This window comes from Felis catus, chromosome D3 (genome assembly GCF_018350175.1).
Source record: "Felis catus isolate Fca126 chromosome D3, F.catus_Fca126_mat1.0, whole genome shotgun sequence".
Lineage (NCBI taxonomy): Eukaryota > Metazoa > Chordata > Mammalia > Carnivora > Felidae > Felis > Felis catus.
Genome location: NC_058379.1, coordinates 77,238,762 through 77,251,765, shown reverse-complemented (window position 1 = coordinate 77,251,765; position 13,004 = coordinate 77,238,762). Strand labels below are relative to the sequence as shown.

The 13,004-nt window shown below is 52.2% G+C and overlaps 1 long non-coding RNA gene across 1 annotated transcript; it reads right to left on the bottom strand.

The window, feature by feature from the left end:
• Positions 1–102: 102 nt before the first annotated feature.
• LOC123381452 lies at positions 103–9,988 on the bottom strand. Its single transcript, XR_006588458.1, has 3 exons — positions 8,850–9,988; positions 6,843–6,936; positions 103–732 (listed from the first exon to the last, which is right to left on the bottom strand). It is a non-coding gene; the product is annotated as an uncharacterized LOC123381452 (long non-coding RNA).
• Between the last annotated feature and the right edge of the window lie 3,016 nt (positions 9,989–13,004).

Genomic DNA, 13,004 nt, shown 5'->3' with positions numbered 1-13,004 from the left:
ACAGTCCGTGAGTTCGAGCCCCGCGTCGGGCTCTGTGCTGACCGCTCAGAGCGTGGAGCCTGTTTCCGATTCTGTGTCTCCCTCTCTCTGACCCTCCCCCGTTCATGCTCTGTCTCTCTCTGTCTCAAAAACAAATAAACGTTAAAAAAATTTATAAAAAAAAAAAATAAGAGTTGAGGAATTGTTTAATATCTGTTGAGTGTCTCTACTAGACGAGACGGGATTGCAAAGACCGGACGGTGGTATCTCGTCTCAAGAGACGGCTTCCACGGCTTCTTGCCTCCCCAGTAGGCACGCACCTCACCCTCCTCGAGAGGTGGCGTCTATGCCTTCACCACCGTGGGTCTGGGCTGGGCCGTGACTGCTTTAACAGATACGTATGATGGAGGCTACGCCATGCTAGTAAGTTCCATGCCTACCGTTTAAGAAGACTGCCAATTTCCGCCTCTCTCTTAGAACCCAGTTGACAAGAAACCGCATGGAAAGTCCAAGTGGAGGATCATTTGGGCTCCAGGATTATAGCCCCGGTCGGGTTTCTGCCAATAACACCACCTGGCCAGCCCCATGAGGGAGCCATCTTGGAAACAGATCCTCCTGCCTTAGGGACCCACCTCAGCTGATGCTCCCTGATGCAGCTGGGGGCTGTCCTGCCGGCCTCTGTCCCGGTGGCGAAACTGGACACATCAATGACCGTTGTCGCATTCATTCATCTGCTTTGTTCTCACCACAGTCCTTTAGAGAAGATATTGTTAGTATTATCCCCACTTTGTAGATGAGGGGCCGAGATTGAAGAGGTTGTGCAAATTACCCAAAATGGCCCAGCTGGCAAGAGGAGAAGTTGTGAGAATATAGGATGCATCCGGGGATCAGTGCATAGGATGCATCCGGGGATCGGTGCCTCCTTTGACAGGAGGCAGGGATATCAAGTAAGAAGTTGTTTCATATTTAAAAAACAAGGTGGGTGGGTTGGGATTGAATTAAAGAGGGACCTATGTGCCAGGATAAATTAGCACTTACTTTAATAATGGCCATTTAAAAGTGGCCACTGAAAGCTTCTGGGTGGAGGTGACAGGATAAAAAATAACTTAGATGAGTGGTTGGACACAGGGTAGTTTGAAGGGACGAGAGGCTGTAAGTGGATGGCCCAGCGAAGAGAGTTAGCTGTTCTGGAGGAAAGTGATAGGTTCACTGTCTGGCATGCCAACCTTGGGAATGGAAGGCCACATGCAAAGACTTACAAAAAAAAACAGGGGCGCCTGGGTGGCACAGTCGGTTAAGCGTCCGACTTCAGCCAGGTCACGATCTCACGGTCCGTGAGTTCGAGCCCCGCGTCGGGCTCTGGGCTGATGGCTCGGAGCCTGGAGCCTGTTTCCGATTCTGTGTCTCCCTCTCTCTCTGCCCCTCCCCCGTTCATGCTCTGTCTCTCTCTGTCCCAAAAATAAATAAACGTTGAAAAAAAAAAATTAAAAAAAAAAAACAACCCAACGGTGTTAGGATGAGATGGCCAGTGGCTCCGGAAATTTGAATCTGACTGCCCAAAGGAGATACCACCATAGCAATAGGGAACGCAGGAAGGAGAGCCTATTTGGGGAGGGAAGTACAAGGAAAATCTTGGTTTGCGAACATAATCCATTCCAGAAACATGCTGGTAATCCTAAGCACTTGTATATCAAAGTGAATTTCAAGAATCATTGGCTCAGTTGTGATCACGTGACCCTCGGCCTCACATACTACTCGTGTTGCAAGACATCGCTCGTTTATCGAGTCATTAGAAATGTGTGCTCGTCTTGCAGAAGACTCCCAGAACGAGTTCCTCGCAATCCAACGCTTTACTGTATATCCTCAAACACCGATTTGTGGAATTGGAACAGAATCGAGGAAGAGGAGTTTAGAGGGATTTAGACAAGCCGAAACTGAAGAACTGACAGAGATGTGGAGCTCGTGGCCCATGCCCTCAGTGGGTTTACCGTCCTGAGTTCTCTGTCTTACACATCCATGTACGTGCACATCCATGCACACATGGACCCGTGACATGCGTTCCTAATACACACCCACGAAAGACAGCAAGTGGAAGTAATACGTAATAAATAGTCATAAAAAGAGCAAACTGTCGGGGCGCCTGGGTGGCTCAGTCGGTTGAGCCTCCGACTTCGGCTCCGGTCACGATCTCGCGGTCTGTGGGTTCGAGCCCCGTGTCGGGCTCTGTGCTGACAGCTCAGAGCCTGGAGCCTGCTTTGGATTGTGTCTCCCTCTCTCTCTCTCTGTCCCTCCCCTGCTCGTGCTCTGTCTCTCTCTGTCTCTCAAAAATAAATAAACATTAAAAAAAAAAAAGCGAACTACCAAAACATTTGGTACAGAGAATGAATGCTGCGGGGGATGTAGAGAGGAAAGACCACTGGTCCCACAGCATCCGGAAGGCTTACAGTAGAATCAGAAGGATGTTGCTATAAGACAAGCGTCCCGGGGCGCGGAGGGACGGTCAAAAGGAACATTTTCACCACCAGCACACATTCTTCGAAAACGTGATTTTTGACGATCACGGGGTATTCCGTCTCACAAATAACCACGGTTTATTAAACAACACTCCCCATACATTTTGTACATTTACGAGGTTGATAATTTTGGCTCTGGTAAACGACACTGGAACGAAAGTCTCTGTAAATAAATTTTTGCACGCATCTGATATTTCTTTGAAGACAGATTCCTAGAAACGGAGTTAGTGGGCTGAAGGGTGATGATTTGAAAATATTCTTGATACTCATGCCAAATAGCCTGCTGAAAGCATTGCCAATCAACACGTTGTCCAGCGGCATGTAAGAGGCCCTTCCCGCCAGTCAGCTTGCCAGGGAATGAAAGGAGGGCATAGAGCGGCATCCGCTGTACGACATTGTTTTAAAATGACACTTGTTTAAAGATAACCCAAGGGGGGCCCGGGTGCTCAGTCGGTTAAGCGTCTGACTTCAGCTCAGGTCGTGATCTCATAGTTCGTGGGTTCAAGCCCCGCATCGGGCTCTGTGCTGACAGCTCGGAGCCTGGAGCCCGCTTCGGATTCTGTGTCTCCCTCTCTCTCTGTCCCTCCCCCACTCACGCTCTGTCTCTCAAAAATGAATAAACATTAAAAAAATTAAAAAAAAAAAAGATAACCCAAAATGTTAACCATGTCTGACTCTGGATGTTGGGGGTTTAGAGATGAATTTTCTTCTTTAAACTTTTCTGTATTATATAAATGTCCTAAGTAGCTTGTGTATTCCTTAAAACATTTTTTTGTAAAGCAGTATAAATGATATGTCAGGAAAACCGTGCTGACAATAGCATGTCTGAAACAGCTGGCAGGGGGCCTCGGAGGGTGTCCTTCAATCATCTGGGCACTTAAAAGCCCTTCCTCTGGGTGGCTCAGTTGGTCGAGTGACCGACTCTTGGTTTCAGCTCCGGTCATGATCTCGCGTTTCTTGGGTTCGAGCCCCGCATCGGGCTCCGCGCTGACCGTGTGGAGCCCGCTTAGGATTTTCTCTCTGCCCCTCCCCCCACTCTCTCTCTTTGTCTCTGTCTCTCTGTCTCTCTCGAAATGAATAAATAAACTTAAAAAAAATTTAGGAAAAAAAAAAACAAAACCCTTCTCCTGAGTTCCACCTTAGACTCACCAAGTCTGCATTTTCAGGTGGGAGGGGGCCGAGGTGTGGGTATTTTTTTAAGGTGACCCATGTACCCTACATTGACTTCGGGGCGAACGCCCCTGAACCAAAGGATCGAAGGGAGGCCTCGAAGGCCACGCCGAAGGCGTCATCCCGGCCGGGTGTGATGGAACACACCTTTACCTGTGTCTGCAACGTCTCAGCTGCCCGTAGAGGGTGGTCTGATTCTTATCCACCAACGTCTGCAGACAATGAGTCAGAACCAAACAAAATTGCATCTCTCATTAGGGCCGCTGGCGCCTCCCTCATTCCTAGCGCCGGGGAGATCAGACGGGGTGAGGGGGGGAAAGCCGGGCAGTGGCTGGCTTTGGCCCTCCCTTCCTGTGTCAGGGAAGGAAAACTGGTGGTCTCTCCCTTGGGGGGGGGGGGGGGGCTGGGGTTGTGCTGGGGAGAGAGAAGTGAAGGTGGAGTAGGAGGGAGAGGTAAGGGCCAGGCCCCTGCACTCCGGCTTCCTCAAGGCCAGTGGGGAGCTGCCGCCCCAGGCTGGCCAGGCTCCCAGCCTCCTCTGAAGCCTGGAGATTAGGGCAATTCAATCCCGTGCTCCTCTCCTCTGGTTATTTCTGTGGGGAAGGGGGCTGGGCCTGCCGCCGGTTCCCTCAGCAACAGGGCCTGGCCGGGCTCCATTGTGAGGAGGGCCTCGGCTGGGAAAAGCAAGCCGTGGGGGAAGGAAGGGAGGCGCCGGGTCTTTCTAGGGCCTTCCCTTCTCAGAGCTCGTGGAAGCTGTAGACACCTTAGAGCCCGTGGTTCCAGAAGGGGAGGGCAACTCTTCAGGGTCCCCAGCGCCTCCCAGGGCGGAGAAGGCCAGAGGGGAGTCTGTGGGCATAACAGAGGTCATTGTTTGGGTGCTGAAAATCAGGGCAGAGTCAGGCTGGGCTACAAGCTAGGAGAAGAGGCGTTAGAAAGAGTTCTAGGGTGCACATCTTTCCCTTCGATGACGATGACGATGACGAGGAGGGGCAGGCCAGTCCCTGACAACCCTGCCTGGTGGCGGGGCCTGCCCTACAGCCCCCAGTCCCCACACCCGGCATTTCCTGACCAGGCGAAGCATTCTTCTTAGCATTTCTTTTTAAGTCTGTTTATTTTGAGAGAGAGCAGGGGAGGGGCAGAGAGAGAGGGGGACACGGAGAATCCCAAGCAGGCTCCATCCGCCCTGTCAGCTGAGAGCGAGATGCGGGGCTCGAACCCACGAACCGTGAGATCGTGACCTGAGCGGAAACCGATAGTCGGAGGCTCAACCGACTGAGCCACCCAAGCGGCCCTTCGCCTCTGTTGTGTTGTGAGCGTGTCCCCCTCTCCTCAAGCCTTTTCCAACTCTGCCACGGTGCGTCCACCTCTCCCACATTCCTTCTTCCCCTTTGGCTTCTATTTCCTTCACACGCACACCACACACGCTGCAAAAACAAATGAAAATCTCCCCTTCTCTTTCCAGGTGCAATCTTCCGTCAGGACAATAAAGGCTCTGCTGGCCTCGAGGGGGTCAGGAAAGCCATCCAGGCCTAAAGACATTAGCACACTTTGGGAACTAGGCACGAGACAGGAGACAGACGTTGGACGGGTTCTGTCACTAGTGATTTTTAGATGTCTCGGTACTTAAACACGTGAGCTTCCAGATCTAAAAACACAGCCGCTCCAGGGGCGCCTGGGTGGCTCAGTTGGTTAAGCGTCTGACTTCGGCTCAGATCATGATCTCAGGGTTTATGAGTTCGACCCTGGCGTCTGGGTCACTGCTCTCAGTGCAGAGACTGCTTTGGGTCCCCTGTCCCTTTCTCTCTCTCTGCTGTTCCCCCCCCCCCATCTCTTGTGCTCTCTCTCTCTCTCTCTCTCCCTCTCAAAAATCAACATTAAAAAAAAACACAACACAACCCTTCTAAAAGCTTCCAGACCGTACCCAAGGAATAAAAATGTGACAACGTGATTTAATTAAGTCCCGTAGAAATAAGTATCTTTTGGGGCACCCAGGTGGCTCAGTCGGTTGGGCGTCCGACTTCGACTCAGGTCGTGATCTCACAGCCTGTGAGTTCGAGCCCCGCGTCGGGCTCTGTGCGGACAGCTCGGAGCCTGGAGCCTGCTTCAGATTCTGTGTCTCCCTCTCTCTCTGCCTCTGCCCTGATCTCACTCTCTCTCTTTCTCTCTCAAAAGTAAATTTAAAACACATTGAAGAAAAAAAAAAAGAAATGTGTTTTTCAGAGGGATACCTTGCTGTTTTCAGTAATTCCCCTGATGCTGTTTCCTCAGGGACCATTGTTTCAACCTGGAGCAAATGAACCGAACCCAGTTCATTTCTCCCAGGGGGACCCAGAGCCCTGGGCCAGCGTCTTGCCTGTGACTGGCTGTGCTCAGACAGTTCACAAGCCCGCACAGCACCGACACGCTTGGGCTCCGCTTTTGACTTCTGCACGGGCGGCTGTTTGCACGATGAAGAAAACCCACCTGTGTGGAGCAGGGAGCACCGTGCTTGGGACACAGCAAGCACAGGAATACGGCCGTTGATGTTTTGACCTTGGGAATGTGCCTGGGTTATCACCACAGCTCACAATACACCAGTGCACAGATTGTTATTATTACGGTTCACAGACGTAAGGCTAGAAGCTCAGGCAGGTTCTGTAACTTGGTCACCCAGGGTCACCCAGCCAGTTAGACGCTGCAGTGTGGATTTGAACTCAAACACTCAGCAACCCGGGGCACCAGGGTGGCTCAGTGGGTTAAGCGTCTGGCTTTTAATTTTGGCTCTGGTCATGATCTCACAGTTCGTGAGATCGAGCCCTGCATCGGGCTCTGCACTGACAATATGAAGTCTGCTTGGGATTCTCTGTCTCCCCCTCTCTCTGCACCTCCCCCTTTCTTGCTCTCTCCATTGAGAGAGAGAGAGCAAGAAAGGGGGAGGTGCAGAGAGAGGGGGAGGAACAGAGGATCCAAAGCGGGCTCCACACTGGCAGCACAGAGTCCGATGCGGGGCTTGAACCCATGAACCGTGAGATCATGACCTGAGCCGAAGTCAGATGCCGAACCACTGAGCCACCCAGGCATCCCAATAAATAAATACACTTAAAAAAAAACAACACACCAAACCGCTCAGCAACCCGTGAGCCCTTTCCAAAGCAGCCACCGCCTCCCCTGCATCGTGACAGTTTTATAAATGGTTTGCCTTACCTGAGTCCTTAGCGGTTTGTTCCACGGAGACGAGTCCATTATGTCGATGCACTGGCGGTCCGCTAGGTAGTCCTTCGGTGGCGGCTTTTAGTGCCTATTAAGCAGATGGAGAAAGGACAAGATCAATGCGGTGAATGCGATGCTCCTGAGGCTCCCGTGCGGGGCCCGTAGCCCTGCCTGCTCCCCAGGTTCTCGGGCAAGGCCGCAGTGCTAAGGCCTCTGGGGAGGACTGCTTCACACAAAGACAGAGGAGGTGGGTTTTCCCAGGCTGGTGGGATTTTAGAGGAAGGGGACCGTTCCCTACAGATGTGTCGTTTAGATCCAGATTGTCTGATAGGAAATGTGCCTGGAGAGCCGACATGGAATTATTCTTCTGAGGCCCTCGTTCCGTTTGGAGTGCTCTTGGAGCTAGAAGGACCCCACGGGAGTGCAGCCCCATCATCCTGTCTGGGCCCCCGGGGAGGGCCAGGGGCACAAAGGAGGGGCACAAGGGCCTCAGTGTTCTTCCCAAGGCATCTGGGGAAGTGTCTTTGATGTGATATCTGTTTTGTGGTCTGTGCTGGGTTTTCTGGCTCCTCTCGGCTACTTTTTGACCAAGAATGGAAAAGACGGATGACAGAGGAGGGGGTGGGGGTGAAGGGTGGCAGGGAGGGAGGTTGTCTCTCACCCAACACACGTGCGTGTACACACACACACACACACACACACACACACACACCCTCTGTAGCATTTTTAGAGAATAACAGTGCCACCTGGTGGCTGTTTACATGCAAAGCCGCCTCGAAACCTTAGCGGGAGAACACATAACACAAGTTGTACCATTCTGTGCCTATTCGCTCTGGTTTTCCACAGTTGAAAGTCCCTCTTCACCCTCCTATCTGTTTCTCAGAAAGTGAGCCAAACCACGAATGTGCTTCTGAGAAGTGCTTTAGAGCGTTCCGGGAGGGGCTGTAGGCCGGGGAGACCACAGTCAGGAAAACAGCCTCCCAACAGAACTCCGAGTTCCCGGCGTCTTAAGACCCTGGCATGGTGCTTACTGGGGGAAGGAGGCCACAGCCTCAAGGAGCAGAGATATGCGAAGCAAAGGCTCGACTGCAGGAATTGATTCCAGCCACTGTCCGCTACTGTGCGTTAAAAAAAAAAAAATCTGTAAATTACCAGAAGAGCCACCGGCCCTTTATTGTCAATATCCTCTCTTTGTGCTTCTCTGGCTCAAGCGTGGTCTCTCCACTAATGGCTCCTCTCACTTTGCTACACTTGTATGAAACGCCATCCGCGTGCAACGCCCCGTGTTCCCACCCTGTGCCCGGCACTGCACAGCCAGGGGGGCTCTTACCGCTGCTGGCGACGTCGGGGTAGATGTCAGCACGTGGGGGGGGGGGGGGCTTTGTTTTCCTCCCAGGAATGCGACACACAGGTCACAGCTTATCTCCCTACGTCCACGAGACAGTGAACACCACGAGCGGCACTCACTGCCTGGTACATCGTGAGTGGCCTGTAACTGCAGCTATGAACGTACCAGGTAGAAACAGAGCCACGTGCACGCGTGCATCAGGTATCGATGACTCGGGAGCAATGCAGGTTTCTCGGTGCTTTGGGATTTTAAGAGGACTCCCTACAGGGCATCACGATCACTACCTGTGAGCCTTTTTATTTATGTAGGAGTCCACGGAGCTCTTTCCAAATCCTAGCTCGTGGATCCTTGCAAAATCCCCTGGAAGTGACTGGCCAGGGAACGCAATACAGGCTTATCATTAATCTGAGCACCGTGGCAGTGGAGTCAAATGCCCACCCCCCACCTCCAAAGGCTGGAAAGTTCTTCAAGTGCCCTCCCTCCAAAGTCTGGAGCAGTCAAACTCCCTGGGACACAACCTGGCTTTGCGCTGTGAGTGCTAGGTAGGGGAGACGCCTCATTCGCCCCGAACGCAGGGAAGGAATCAAGCTCTGAAAAATAATTCTGGGTTAGTCTGTAAGCAGGACAACAGAGAGGAGACCTGGAGGGCTCACCTCATCCTTTCTCCGTCCCAACGAGTGAAGACAGGTGGAATCAGGCTACAATGAGTGTCAAGAGAACATCAAGGGGGGGACACAGATAGGAGTGATGATAGGGACGCCAGCACCTGCAGGGAGCGGTGGGAGGAGAACCCGTTTCCTTGCCTTTCGAGCTCCTACTGGCTGCCTGTGTTCCTTCCGCCATCTTTAAAAAGCATCCTTCGCAATCTCTGCTCCATCACACATTGCCTTCTCCTTTCATGTCTAGTGCTCCCCTTGTAAGAGTCCTTGTGATGACACTGGGCCGCCCAGATAACGCAGAACAATCTCTCCATTGTTAGTCACATCTGCCAAATCCCTTTGGCCATGTACGCGCACATTCCCAGGTTCCGGGGATTAGGCCGTGGACAATTCTTGGGCTGCTGTTCTGCCTCCCACACTGGGAAGTCAGGGAGGAGAGACCGAATGACATTGCAAGGAAGGATTCCTGTAATATGGACATCTTTCCATAACATCAATTTCTTAAGTCCCAGGGCTCCAGAATTTTTCACCCATGAGTCGCCCTTTGGAGCTCTGAAGTGTGACCTGTCCGCCACCTTGGCTGCGAGAGGTCACTCCTGGGACCCTCCCGAGCCAAGGGAGGTGAGACCTTGGCACAGCAGAAGCTTCTTCCTCCAGAAAGCAGAGAAAGCCCTCGGAAGCTCAGCTACCCACTGGCCCGGCCACTCGGGTTGACGAGGTGTTGCCCTTGGCCAGCGCAGTCGTGGGGAATGGAAAACAGGTTTTGTAACAACCAGAGCACATCAAGTTCTTTTGGACCATCTCTGATGAGACCGTTTCTGGCTTCGAGTTAGTAAGAGGAACCCTGATGGGAACCCCATGTGCCAAGTGTGAGCATTTCCTTCTGCTCTGCCAGAGAACCACGTTCAAAGTAAGAGTTCAAAGCAGAGAAAGCTGGTTCACGTATCCTAGAACCTCCAAGATGGTCCTGGCCACAAACTTGTCCCGTTGGCAGATCTAGTAGTGGATTCTAAGATCTGATCTGAGCACACGGACGCCTCGGACTCCCCTGCGTTGTAGCAGCCGTGAGCGCTTACGACTTCCTGCTGTCCTTGTCTCCTGGTCCTGTGGCTTGGAAGTCCCCACCAGGACACTCTTTTGTCTTCTTAACGTTTATTTATTTATTTTGAGAGAGGGAGCGTGCACGCACGCACCCGCGCACGAGCGGGGAAGGGGCAGAGAGAGAGAATCCCAAGCCGACTCCGCGCTGTCGGTTCCGTCTCAAGACCTGAGCCGAAACCAAGAGTTGGACGCTTAACCGATGGAGCCACCCAGGCGGCACCCTGGCGGGACACTCTTTACAAACCATGGTCCGTGGATCAGCATTGAGGTTACAACGGCCAACGCTTCCTTGGACCCGTTGGTCAGGTCGCCCACAGGCCTGATTCCCTGCCACCCTCCCCCCCCCGGAGAGATAAACACACGTTCCCTCTTCAAAGCTCTTACCTTCCATACAGCTCTTTGAATCCATTGATCGGGAAGAAAAATCTTACTGAGGGGTGTGTCAAATAGGGATTCGTTAAGACGCAAAACATAGAAACTTGAGTTTCTACGCCGGGTGAGACCGGGCAGGGCTCTCAGCACTAGCGACATTAGTGACATTTGGGGACAGATAACTTTGTTGTAGAGGCTGGTCTGTACACGGTAGAGTATTTTGCGACATGCTCGGCTTCCGACCACTAGATCAGCTATTCCTGACAGGGGGCAATTTCGCCCCCAGACGACATCTGTTCAGTTTAGCTGATAATTATTGGGACAAGGATCCTCGCTGGAGACACTTCCTGGAGGGAGGCTCAGGGGGGCATGTGCAGGAGAGAGGGCACACCCTTTTTTAAAAGAAATTTTTAAAATTCTTCACGTAATCTCTACACCCAACGTGGGGCTCGAACTCACAACCCGAGATCAAGAGTCACGTGCTCTGAGCCAGCCAGGTGCCCCAACACATACTTCGTTTTAGGGGTGGCTGGGGAGGCACGGGAGAGAGTTAGCACCTGCTGCCTGCGGCAATCTGAGCCCAGGCGACACCCTGAAAAACCAGTACTGGAAAGATCGGCGCACAGCCCGGCCATCCGAACAGCAGGCATGGCTGTCTTCACACTCTCGGTACGTTTCGTCGATTTGGGTTTGTTTTTTGTCTTTTTCGCACCCCATATCCGTTGAAATACTATCTCAAAGTACATTCAAATATTATCCACTCGTACACACAAATGACATCAGGCCCCATCTATAAAAAACAGCGAACAGATCGGTAACAAAGGGGAAAAGGGAAGTGCGTGCGTCAGCTACGGATCGGTCCACCCCGGGGCCACTGAAGGCTGTAGTTTTTGTTCTGTTAAGTACAGCCGGGTGATGAGAAACCAACAGACGTGGGTTGTCACAGCTCGAGTAGCTGCTGGGTCCCTCCCCAGGACCCCACCCCAGTGACAATGATGTGGGTGCAGGTTGGGGGGGGGGGGAGAAGGTCAGCTACTCGCGGAGCCAAAGAAAGGGGAGGTTAATTAAAATCACAGTGGGCTCAGCTGCCTGGTGCACCTGAAATAACACCGTTTTCCAACCGCTTTCTTTTCCACCCATCATTAGCTTGAAATAGAGGAGCCAAGATGCATTTAAAAAAACCAAGCACAGGAAAATAGACCGTCATCGCGTCCCTATTTCCTGTTCTGTTCTCTCTGCCCTTTTGGATCGAGGGCTAACACAACCTCCCTGGACTGGCCCCCTGCCAGGCGCTCTCAGCTTCAAGTTCTTAAAGAGCGGGCAGAAAAGTCAAGAAGGAAGCAGAAGGGGGGGCGCCTGGGTGGCTCGGTCGGTCAGGCATCTGGCTTTTGACCTGGGCTCAGGTCACGATCTCACGGTTCATAGGACGGAGCCCCACGTTGGGCTCTGAGCCGACAGCGTGGGACCTGTTTGGGATGCTCTGTCTCCTTTTCTCTCTGCCTCTCTCTCTCTCTCTCTCAAAATAAATAAACTTAAAAAAAAATAAAATAAAAAAGAATGAAGAAGAAGGGACGGGCTGAGGAAGGTCTTCCCCGGGCAGCACTTTTCAAGACATGGTGGAGTGTTGAAACATTCTGGATTTTGTCTGGTCCTTTGGCGACATTTTTTTTTTTTTTCTTTTCCTCTCACTAAGGCATGTAATGGAAAGAGGTGACTGGTGAGCCCTGTGGTGGCACTGATTCCTCTTGTGAAAGTTTTTATGTGGATCCCTACCAATCAAAATGGAAAAAATGGACAGATTTAGGACGATGCTGGCTCATCAGGACTGGCGGCTCTGATGTCGTTCCAAGACAGGGGACTCACCCTTCCTCACATTACTGAGCTCCCCCAGGACAGGAACACCCCCAGCCCCCCTCCTGGCTGTCTTCCAGCCCCCAGCGTCGGCATTGGTCAAAGGCGGGGTCCTTAGGCTGTGTCGTTGGAGCCAGGGTGTGGGGTCCAAATCCAGGATCCATTTACTTCCTCTGTGACTTTGAGCAAGGCGGCCCTTGGGCTTCAGTTTTCTTGTCCATAAAATGGGAATGCTAATGGCAAAGGCCTGACTGAGAAACAGCCTGGTGCCAGGCTCACCGTAGACGGGGCCTAAAGATTAGCCGTTAGTTGGGGCGCCTGGGTGGCTCAGTCGGTTAAGCGTCCGACTTCAGCTCAGGTCATGATCTCGCGGTCCGTGGGTTCAAGCCCCGCGTCGGGCTCTGGGCTGATGGCTCAGAGCCTGGAGCCTGCTTCCCATTCTGTGTCTCCCTCTCTCTCTGCCCCTCCCCCATTCATGCTCTGTCTCTCTCTGTCTCAAAAATAAATAAAGGTTAAAAAAAATTAAAAAAAAAAAAAGATTAGCCGTTAGCATTAGGGGTTTAGGTTCTGTCGTGTTCAGCTTTGTAGCTCACGGAAGGCCAAATATCTAAGGCATTTTACTGCTTAGAATTGTTTTTTGTCATAATGGCTTCTCACGTACGGCACAGATTATTTTCAAAGTGATTTTTGAGAGGGTTTGGAATGGCCTTTGGTCCCGTTTCTGGACGTGGGCAGGGATCCCTCCGGGAAGGCGTGGGGTGGGGAGAGCTTACACCGAGATGTATCAGATGTGGCACCCCCAGCCCCAGGGCCGATGTGTCCCAG